The sequence below is a fragment of the Pollachius pollachius genome (assembly GCF_949987615.1).
Source record: "Pollachius pollachius genome assembly, chromosome: 4".
Taxonomy (NCBI): domain Eukaryota; kingdom Metazoa; phylum Chordata; class Actinopteri; order Gadiformes; family Gadidae; genus Pollachius; species Pollachius pollachius.
In genome coordinates, this window is record NC_136937.1 from 3,866,027 (window position 1) to 3,877,155 (window position 11,129).

Here is an 11,129-nt window from a genome sequence, read left to right on the forward strand (position 1 = left end):
ATAACGGAAGAAATATAAATATGACAGAGTTAATTATGAAGGAAAAATGGTTAACGAAGAAGTTCCCCTTAATGCCATACTGTGTCTTGGCAGTCAGATTCTTATTGGCCAATATTTCTCAAATGGAACTAAGTAACACAAATTCTGTTCAATGATTTTTGTGAGGCTTGGTCTAAAGATTTTATGTGGTGATTTTAGTGAATTTTTGATTATTTTATATTTTTTGATTATCATGATGCCTGCCTTGATAATTAACCTTTTAAAAAAAAAAAAAAAAACTTCTATATGTATTTTTTTAACAATCGATTTTCTTAAAAAAAAATCGTCTTAAACCATTTCGAATCACGAAAAAAAAAAATCGCTAAACGCCCAGCTCTAGTTGCAGGGCTTTCTGGGAGGGGGTGGTTAGGGCGTGACATCTGGGCTGGGCTGGTAGCTCCTCGGAGGGTCGGGAACAGCTCCCGGTAGGTCCACCCTCTCCAAGGGCAACTGGGCCTTTCCCATCTCCCTCCTGGAGCGCGGGGCCTCGGGCCGACGGGCTGGCCGGTAGAGGTGTGGCTGGGCTGCTGCGGGCTGACTCCAGGGCCGGCTAGCCGCAGACGGTCGCCTGTGGTGGTGGCAGTGCTGCCTCCTCCGTCCTCCGCCATGCTCCACTTCACTGTTGGGGAAAGGGCAGGTGTTGGAAGGGGAATGCCCATCGCCGCTGCTGGTGACCCAGGGCGTCCCTGGACAGCCCTTCTGCGCCCCAAGCGGCTGCCGAACCCCCACGGCGGGCACCAGTGTAGCATAGGACGATTCTACACGACACCTAGGGGGCTTTTCTGTGCTCCGCCAAGCGGTTACTGGTTGTATTATAAACCGCAGTATAATTCCAGACGGTTATTATTACCGTGTCAAATTTAATTTAATCATCAAATCATTAAACCTGATAATAATTTGACCGTGGTTTGTCATGAAACTGGTAACCTTTTCATCAACAAAAGTTGTAACAGTGTCGCAGGACGGAAACTTTGACATTTTTAACTTTTGAACTTGTCGGTTTCACACAGGAAATCCGCCGCGACTTACTGGAACCAAGCACGCTGGGCCTCTTGCGGCCCACGTAGCATCTTCCGTTTCTGGGCCCTCGAAATAATAGGTGTCTGCCTGTTTTGGACACCCTGAAGGAAAGCAAAGTAGCAGAGTGGTGACGGCAGCGAGCTCCATTAATGAAGACGGGCTTGTTGGTTCAAGGGCCTGGGATCACATCAGTTACTGCTTTTAACCATCCGTGCACACCCCAGGGAGCAGGTGGAGGTTTCAGGTGCCTTGCTCGAGGGCACCTCATCCGTGGATGAGGTCGTAGGAGAGTGCTGCACAACTACTCCCCCCCCGTCCACATTTTTTGTGTACCGGTCGGGATTCGAACCGGCCACCGTCCGGTTACCGGCCCCCCATAATAAAAGGCTCATCTTCCAGTATCACTTCTGGGGCTCACCTTGGCGGATATCCGTCCTGACGTCCATCTCCAGGTCTCCGGTGCTCAGGTTCATCTGAGCGGTGATCCTCTGCCGGCAGTAGTAGATACATCCCCCCACTGTAAAACCTGGGATTAAATCCAATCGTAAATCCAAAATTCGGTGCTTTGCTGACCAGAGTTTGAAAGGGGAAGTCTGGCACGAAATCTGGATTAATATCCTGAAGTGGGTACCCAGCATAATCTTAAGGCCTTTCTTACCAACCAACATCAAGATAATTAATCGAAGGAGGAAGTGCGCCGTGTAGGACCGTGGGGAATCCAGGACGACAGTCTTAACTCCATACGTTATCTGAAAATACGGCACACCAGTTGTTTAATTAGTTAATTGTTTAATTGTGTAATTGTTCAATTGACTTGATTCATTGATTGACTATTCATTTATAAAACAAATAAACTGGCAACTTTCAAAGTCGGGCTGACTTCAGCAGAACACAATAGCCGAGTGGTCTTGACGATCAGTCTTGCCTTGCTGTCAGATCCACACAGTGTGATTTTCAATGCCTTGTCTGAAAACTTACCAAACCTCACAGGAACACGTCAGCTCAAGGGAAGAGGTATATTTGTATAATAGCTAATGGATTTATCAACATCAATCTAATGAATAGCAGTAATTCAATCGTCTGACAAAAGGACTTGTAAATAGTTAACCCCTTCGTCCTGAAATGGCCCATATCCGGACAGAGTCCCTCTCCCCCAATTGCAAAGATGTTTTAAGGCATTTAAACACATGAGAAAGCATGGCATGTCACATGAGGGGTATGTCGTGCGACATTCCCCTAGAAAGATTAGATTCTTTTAGTCCATCATTATGGAGCCCAATTAATGGACAAATATAGAAGGGTAAAAAAAATAAGATATACGCGGTGTGAAAGAATAAAAATGCAGGGTGAAAGGTTTTGGATGTAGCCTTGATGTGAATGTGATGTACCTTCACTGCTGTTATCTCCGCATCGGAGGAGCTTTGAATGACACAGGTGATGAAGTCGGTGCCGTTGCTGTGGTCGATTTTTCTGATAACACAGTCGAGGTCTTCACCGCTTTGGACGCCTCGTACCTGAAGGTCTCCCGCAGCCATCTGGAGCTCATCTGCCCTTTTCTGAACATCATAACAAAGGCCCCCGTTGGGGTCTTAGGGTAGGTAAAGGTCTGGATTTCAAGTCAACCCTCTTCATTTGTTTAACGCATGGATGGAGCAAAAAAAAACCTTTTACTCGCTTGCATCAGCCATACCAGCAGACGCTCGTCTGCACGTGGATGGGTGAGTGGCTGATACTCCTGTGTGTGTGTGTGTGTACACACACAAGCCTTTACATCACACACCCCTGTGAGCCCGGGCATGGGTTTGAAACGGTGCATGTCGCAACTGACCAGTATTATGGTGAGCAGCAGGTGGTCCGGGGCAGGTGTGGAGTAGAAGGCGCTGAACTGGGGGTCTGGCAGGTAGCGGATGGCGGTGGGGCAGGCCAGCGTCTGATTGGCTACCCTCAGGGTCAGAAAGCTACTGAAGGGGTCGCGGTCTGTCGCCAGGCTCTCGAACCTCAGAGACCGTGGAGAGGGCAGAGATACATCGGGCACAAGAATTATCCAGCCTGTGAGTGTGTGTGGACGCTGTTCTTGATATAAGTTAATAATATTTCAAATACATTAATTCCATTAATGCGATGAGGTCGAGCGTCAAAGGGGTTCAGGCGACAGGGGGTCAGAGGTATATTAATTCCATCCACAAAATCTTTATGTGAGCATGTATTTATGCCCGTGTGAATATGCCTTCCCAGGATCGTGTCCCTGCTTTTCCATGCATGAGTACATGAACTAACTCACCACACCGTCGTCTGTCTTCGAGAAGGTGACCTTCTGATTCGTGTGACTGTGGGTGACCTCCTCAACAAACTCCAGGTTGGATACTGAGATATTCATCTTCCTCTTCCTACTGCACAAGACACAGCATTTTGGACCAATCAGAGAAGCAGTCTTCTACCGGGTTTAGCCCCTCCTCCCCAATTTCAGACACCGACCATAGGGCATTTAAACACATGAGGAAGTAGTCATGTGACACACCACTACAAAGATTCGATTCTCAACTTTTATTCGATCCTAACCATTGTTGGCATCATATAATTCCAACTCCAAGAAGTTTGCAAGATTGGTTTGCAAGAGAGAAAATATTTCATAACTGCACATGCACATCAATAGCGATCTTTTTCACGCAGCGAAGGGCACCACAGTACACTTCTGAACCACAGTAAAGAAGATATATAGACAAACACTGTGGTCTTCAATGTGTGTGTTTGTGTATGTGTGTACCCTACCTGGCCCAGGTGCTGTCCGGCGCGATGGAGGCGCAGACCGGCGCCGACCGGTAGGAGAGCGACGCGTTGCCGTGTCAACCGCTGTCGGGCAGGAGGAGGCAGACCTTGACCCGGCCCTTGTCTCCGGCGGGGATGTGGAAGGTCAGGCTGGCCCCCGTATTGAGCCTCACTGAAGCCCTACGCACAGAGAGGCCTCAGGGTCCTTATCCTCACTATTATTAATAATAGCTGCCATTATTACTCCATTTCCTATGGTTCTCACAGCATCCAAGCAGCAGAAAGTAATATAATCATAGTGCCGTCATCCTTACTTAAGGCGACAGCCAGCTCGTCGGGAGCAGTAAGGGTTCAGTGTTTTGCTGAGGGACACCTTGACACTCAGCTAGGAGGAGCCGGGAACTAGCAACCTTCCAGTTACAACAAGGCAACCCGCTCTACCTCTGAGGCGAAGCTGAGCGAAAATAACCATATCTGAGGCGCCAGACAGTGTAGTGTCTTATTCACGCCCAAACCGGTACTGGGTTTGATCTGCCAGGTCTGCAACCTACCTGTAGGCATGCTAACCCCCTACCTGGTCCTTAATGACATGGACCTGAATCCACTGTAAGTCGCTCTGGGTGAAAGCGTCTCAACGTGCTAAGCGACCAACACTCCAACTGTCGAGGTGTGGTGTTTCTTCACCCACTCTTTCGCACTGCAGTCCAGGTTTCCATGAAGCCGAACTCCGATCACTTGACCCAGGTTCCGTCCCGTTAGGACTGCGTTGTTTTTACCGTAGAAGGACAGCTCACTCGGTGTAATGCTGAATATCTCTGGCTGATGAGAAAACATGCCTGTTACTGCAAAATGTTCGGCTGATATGGGGCCACATGCCTTGCCAGGCCGTCTTAGAATGGCGCTTCTTCAAAAGTGGGGTGTTGTGGTGGACCTACCAATGAGTCCACTCCGGTCTGAAGTGCCCAGCAGACGTTCATCTGTGAAGAAGAACCAGAAGGTCAGCCTCAACATGAACACATACATAGGACATAGGGGGAAAGAGAGTGTGATATATAAGATAGGGAGGTGGATAGATGACGGATGGATGGATGGAGTATTACATTCAGGGCTCCGCTGCGTGTCCACGTACAGGCCCCGTTGCTCCACCCACACCCGGCTGCGAGGCACTGGCTACACCTGAACCAGGAACAGACACAGGTTCACCACACTGGGTCACAAAGCGCTCACATCCTCCCCTGAGGCCCCGGTTCCCACAGACTGTAGAGTACATTGTGAAGGCTGGATGGTGTAAGGCGTCTGAGTACGGGAACCCTACAGTAGGGTAGTGGGAGCCCCGGTGATCCGAGAGCAGTTGAGGAGGTTCAGTTCTTCAGTCAAATCCACTTCCCCCAGGCTCAGGGTGACGCTCACACGCAGGCCTGCTAATATAAAACAACAATATCATTGCCAAAGTTTGTTATTATAATTTGTTAATCAAATGTTATAACATGCTCCTATAACATGCTCCATCTAGTATATTAGTATTGTATAGTATATAGTATTTCACATTTAATTTGTTTTGACCGGAGTTCATAATTTGTTTCACTGGGAGCTAACATCAAATCTCACCTGAAAACGTATCTATTCAGACAAGCCTACTCCCTTTAAGTCAGTTGCATTCTTGGGACTAGAATGACCCAACTCCTTTCTCTTGTATACTGTTTTATTATTATGTTGTTGTTGTTGTTTTGTTTCAGTTTTTTGCTTGATCTTATGACTGTTTCATTGGGTTAGATTGAGTGTCAAAAAAGGCGCCCATAAATAAAATGCATTATTATCATTATTATTAATAAGTCTGGAACCTCTTTGTTCATTTTAGATTAGATAAACGGTTGTGATTGGTCAGAAATCCTCCCGTAGGTGAAACAGACAGTGGCCTCGTTTCCCGATTAATGATGGCTCTTCGCTCGTACGATCATTCTCACGATGGATCTTAGGAACCATCGTGAATTTCTTTGGAGCGTTTCCCGACTTCTCTTAACATTAACGCGCGTCCACTGCACTCAGGACGTTTGTAGGATTGTAACTGTCCACCGACGCGGTGCTGAAATGGGCTCCGTACTGAGGGCGACGCAGGAATGTTGCAGGAAAGTGGGGTTAAAAAGGGTTCAAATATCTCCCCATCAAAGCCAACAGCAGAGTAGCCTACGAAAAGAATAGACTGCAATAATATGAATGCTGAAGATTTTAAAACACAATTGATTAGGCCTAGGCCGACCTATGCTATATCAGTCCTAATCCTGAACTGTGCATACATTTTTTCACGGCATTTCCCCCCCTGAAATAATTCCATATTACAAAAATCCAAAATAGCTTGTGTGACAACTACATTTATCTTAATGTGCTGATTTCTGAACCATACTTTGCGCAGCAAGAGAGCCGACTTTGTTTGATTCCGCATAAGGTTTCATTGATTGGCGCGCACTCTCTAGTCTAGAATATTTGTAGACATTAAAAATGCAACGTTCCATTCATTCATTATCATTCAAACGCAGAGGCTGGGCATCGATTAGGAGAGGTTGGTCTAGATCCTGCCCATATTGTTGGGCAGGATGAAGTAGGCTATAGGTCTTTTTACACTGCCGAGCCGGTTCGGTCGCAGCTTGGCACGCCCAGCGATTTCACCTTCTTATCTCAAGTATCCTATGTAAAACCGAGGGGTTTATTGGAGAAGGCGGGGCTGCGCACGGAGTCTCTGACCTCTTTAGAATAATTTGTATTATTGCATGCTCCCGAATGTTTTAATTTTTAATTGTCAGGGATGTTCGTTACTGTCTAGACAGGGTCCAGGGTGAACTTCATCACAGCCTCACCGAAGCGCCTATAGTGCTCGGTCGCCGTTAAAAAAACATGAAGGGTAACACTGTTGTTTTTTATTGGTTGTCATCAGGGTGCGATTTGTCAAAAAACCCAGAGGGGGGGATGTTGTTGTTTCTTTTATCATGAAAAAATAAGAATCAACAGGTCTAATTATTTTAATGGTAAGTTAATGGTAGCCCCTATAAACCTACATTTAAAACAGTGGAACATTCATCTTTAATGCAAACTTAAAAGACATGCAACATTTATTTTTCCAAAAAAATAATTACACAGAGGGGGGGATGATCCCCCCATCCCCCTACCAACAAATCGCACCCTGGTTATGTGCAGGGTGCGATTTGTGAAAAAACCAGAGGGGGGGATAATTTTGAGAAACATTTTAAAATGTTTCAAAATGAAGACGGACCCTTTGTATTTTGGTTGTTAATTATTACGATGTAATGGTGAAAATACTTTGGGTGGGGGGGATAACTTTTATCCCCACCGAGGATAAAAATAATTCAGCAGAGGGTAGGACGTGTAAACCAGAGGGGGGGATAATCCCCACCATCCCCACCGGCAAATCGCACCCTGGTTATGTGTACCAATAGAGCAGTGAACTAACCTAATATGGTTATAGTGTCTATGCCCTTATGATTGTATTGCCTGGTTAACCCCCTGCGAAAATAAAATCATGCATCACAACCCTAATTTGATTGGACGCATAATTTATGTTGTGAGCGACACCTGTGTTTTTCATACTGTGAGAGGGTAGATTACTGACCAATCACAGGAGGCAGCAGGCAGGTGCATTCTGGGTATTGATGCTGTAGTCCTCCTAGCACTCCGACGCTTGAGTCGAATCGGCAGAAGAAGTTAGCAGGAGCTCCACCTCTCTTCAGGTGGGTGAAGACCGCCAGCCTGATCTGGGAACGATGGAGGAGAAGAAGCCTTGGGTGTGAAGATCCAACTCAAAGTTAACTGAAGAGCAGACTCAAGCAAAGATCCACAACGCGTGGATGTTTGGCTACAGATCTGGAGAATAAGTCAAGAGTATTTTTTCACATACATATAAATATACCTGGCATCAAGCAATCCCTAATGCAACAAATCGGCCGCCGAATCTGTGTATTCTAACAGGAAGTGTTTTGGCAATTCTATGTATGTCTTCAGATATTTACAAATCATGCCACTGTTTGGGCACATACAGCAAACACAATTGGTGACTAAGTGTGAAGGTCGTGATTGTTCAGATCATCAAAAGGTGATGTATGCACTCAAAGTACTGTAAGACTATTCAGATATAAGCCTATATTTCCAAAACAACACGTCTGATCTTTAGAGCACTCCTACCTTTCCATCTGCGTCTTCGTGGAAGCTGTGGGAGAGCATCCGCCGCTGGCTGAGGTCATCTGGGACGGACAGCCACAGAGAAGACTGACACTCATCCTCAAAGCTGCATCTGTGGTGGAAAATTAGACAGATAGAGCACTCCATATCCCATGATGCATCATAAACTGTGGTTTTAACTGGGTTCACAATCAAGGTCAAATCAGCAATGCTTTGTTTCCAAAATGGGACTGGGCACAATGGAGGTGAAGTTTCCTTTCCAGTTTTGGTGTGTTATGGTGTGTCATTGAAGATGTTTGTGTTACTTAAATTGTTAATAAGAGTACAGCTTCATATGTTTGGTATTGAAAAAAATCATGCTCTACAACATCCACTCCATTTCTGAGACAAATTTCATTACGGATGACATTTGACAAATGAACCAACAAATGACACCAAAGGAAAAGTTAGTGGCACCCATGCCACCAGTAGAAAATGTAAATCTTACGCCTCTCTGAAAGCCCTGTGTGAAATGGTGTGTAATGTGTGTAGTGTGTCAGTGTGTAGAGGAGAGTATGTATTGGTTATTAGTTAACCAAACTCCAACTTGGAGCCTACAGAATATACATTCTAAACACACAGACGAGAAACCATAGGCGGGCATTCCCTCTCACCGTGACGTGAGCCAGCCGTCTTTGAGGGGCCACTTATAAGTAAATGAGGGGGCTGTGGGTGTATCTTTTGTAACACGTGTATGAGGAACACATGTAAATGTTCCTCAAAATGCAAGCACTTGTTGACCAAAGAAAGCCAGGTAATATCAAATGTTTAACATTTGGCTCCATTGTAAATATATTTTCCTTATATTCTTGTATAATTCATGTGTCAAGTTAACCTTACTTATACTTTTGTCTAAGTGAACTGAGAGATAGACTGATGTCATTGGCTACAGAGGGATGTCTGTCTGATCCTCTGAGCTGTTGAATAACACTGGAACAAGGTCTGGAGCCTGTCCCCCACTGCTGGAACATTTCTTACCACTAATATACATCAACATTTGGCAAATATCCTTTAAAACCTTCATTATTTTCTACCACACTGACCGTCTCAGAGCTCCACACCAGCCGCAGTACGGGTCGTGGGCGTTCCAGCAGGACTCCAGACTGCTGTGTTGACCACACTGGGACACTGGAACGCGCATCAACTGGGGGAACACACACACACACACACAAGCAAAAATGTACACGTACACAAACCCAAATACACACACACACGTACACAACATTGACCATGTCGGTCAGGACAGATGTGTGCACTGCAGTTTCTAGGGTATTTGCACCGGGTCCAAAATCCACGAGCCTACCTTGTCCCTAACCGCCAGGAAGACGTGCTTGCGGCCCACCGGGTCCAGGTGCATCTTGGGAAAGACGCGGCGGTCGTCGGGGGCCTTCCAGATGACGCTGAGACACTGGGCCTGGAGCGTGGCGTCCACCGTCAGCTGAGTCACACACAACCACAGCGGAGTGAGCTGATGGTTACACTGAGAGTGTACTCCTAGAACACAGTTAGAGTAACAGTACACTTAGAGGACCTTACACTTAGAGGACCTTACACCTATGAGTACATTACACTTATGAGTACCTTACACTTAGAACTGAAGCCAATACAACCAGGACCACACTTGCGACGTGCACACAATATCATCAAGGACCACACACACCCCAGGACTGTTCTCTATCAGTCCTGGGGTGCAACAGTAAACAATGGTCAAGGTCCTTTGCCTTCAAAGACTAAAGACAATTAACTCCTAAGTTAACTCTTTCCAGGTCCTCTGAGTTAGCTAGTACATACGGGCACGATTCTTGCCTGTTTTGACCGGTAGCAACGAAAGCTCTGATACTTAAATAAAGATAGGTATTAGGAACACTGTTCCTAACTTTTGTTAAACCAGACAACTCCAACCATTAGTCGGATGAAAAATATTTCTCCCATAATATCTATGTAATACAAATTTTCGGTCGTGTATTCTAAAATGTAACTAGAAAATGCATTTCCTGCAGAAAATGCGGTGAGTGCTGTAGTACAAAGAGAGGTTGAAAATATTTTTTAATAAAGCCACATAGATTAAGACATAAAGAAACGTTAAATGGCATAAATCAAGTGAAGGGATTTGAACAAAAGTTCAAAAGTCTAAATGGAGTAAACAATGTAAACATGCACACCATTTAAGAAAAAGTAAATGATTGGAAACAATAAAGTTACCGCTGAATGAAAAGCGCAAAGCATTGCTAAAAATGCAGAAATGTAAAATGAATTGAACTGAAGAATCTGAAATGTCAACTGTATTGCCCTGCACTGTGTGTGTGTGTGTGTGTGTGTGTGTGTGTGTGTGTGTGTGTGTGTGTGTGTGTGTGTGTGTGTGTGTGTGTGTGTGTGTGTGTGTGTGTGTGTGTGTGTGTGTGTGTGTGTGTGTGTGTGTGTGTGTCTTTAAGAGAATAACGAGCCGGTGCGTGATTAAAAGTAGCTCAATAGAGAGGGAAAAACTGCCCAAACTGGCAACACTGCCTGAACGTCCTCCAAAAGTAGCCCAATCTGGCGGGAAAAACCGCCCGCTGTGCCGTCTTCCCATTGACTCCCATGTTAAAAAAAAAGATTATATTTTAAAAGTAGAATATCTTAAAAAGTATAAAATATCTTAAAAATCTGAAAAGAAGCGCGCGATTCCAAGCTATTCTGAATATTTGAAAATTTGAATGGAGTCTCTAGGTGAAAAATTGAGGAAGGAGATAGGTCCCAAAGTTTGTAGAGAATAAGAAAGAAAGAAAGAAAGAAAGAAAGAAAGAAAGAAAGAAAGAAAGAAAGAATAAAACTTATGAAGAACAATAGTTGAGCGCTGCATGCAGCACTCACCTTATCAACATTTCTTTTCAAAATTGAAGACTAAACAAGTGGCCAGAAATGATGCCTGCAGCTTAATGCATTTCCTGTCCCGACTGCACATTTCAAGTGATACCAGGGAAGATGTACCACTCACAAGACCATGGCTAACTCAATCTCTCATTTCAGAATTGACCGTCTCCGGTGCCGATGAAGACGATCAGCCAGTAGTTCAGCTTGACCGCGAGCACCGACGTCAT

At 45.2% G+C, this 11,129-nt stretch overlaps 1 pseudogene across 1 annotated transcript; it reads right to left on the minus strand.

Moving 5' to 3' along the window:
• Positions 1–405: 405 nt before the first annotated feature.
• Positions 406–11,129, minus strand: LOC307075125 (plexin-C1-like; annotated as a pseudogene). The gene is made up of 15 exons: positions 11,066–11,129; positions 9,356–9,546; positions 9,096–9,196; positions 8,017–8,125; positions 7,448–7,589; positions 5,141–5,246; positions 4,926–5,001; positions 4,761–4,802; positions 4,514–4,644; positions 3,829–4,005; positions 3,346–3,449; positions 2,888–3,066; positions 2,448–2,615; positions 1,478–1,547; positions 406–797 (listed from the first exon to the last, which is right to left on the minus strand). The product of its transcript is annotated as a plexin-C1-like (transcript).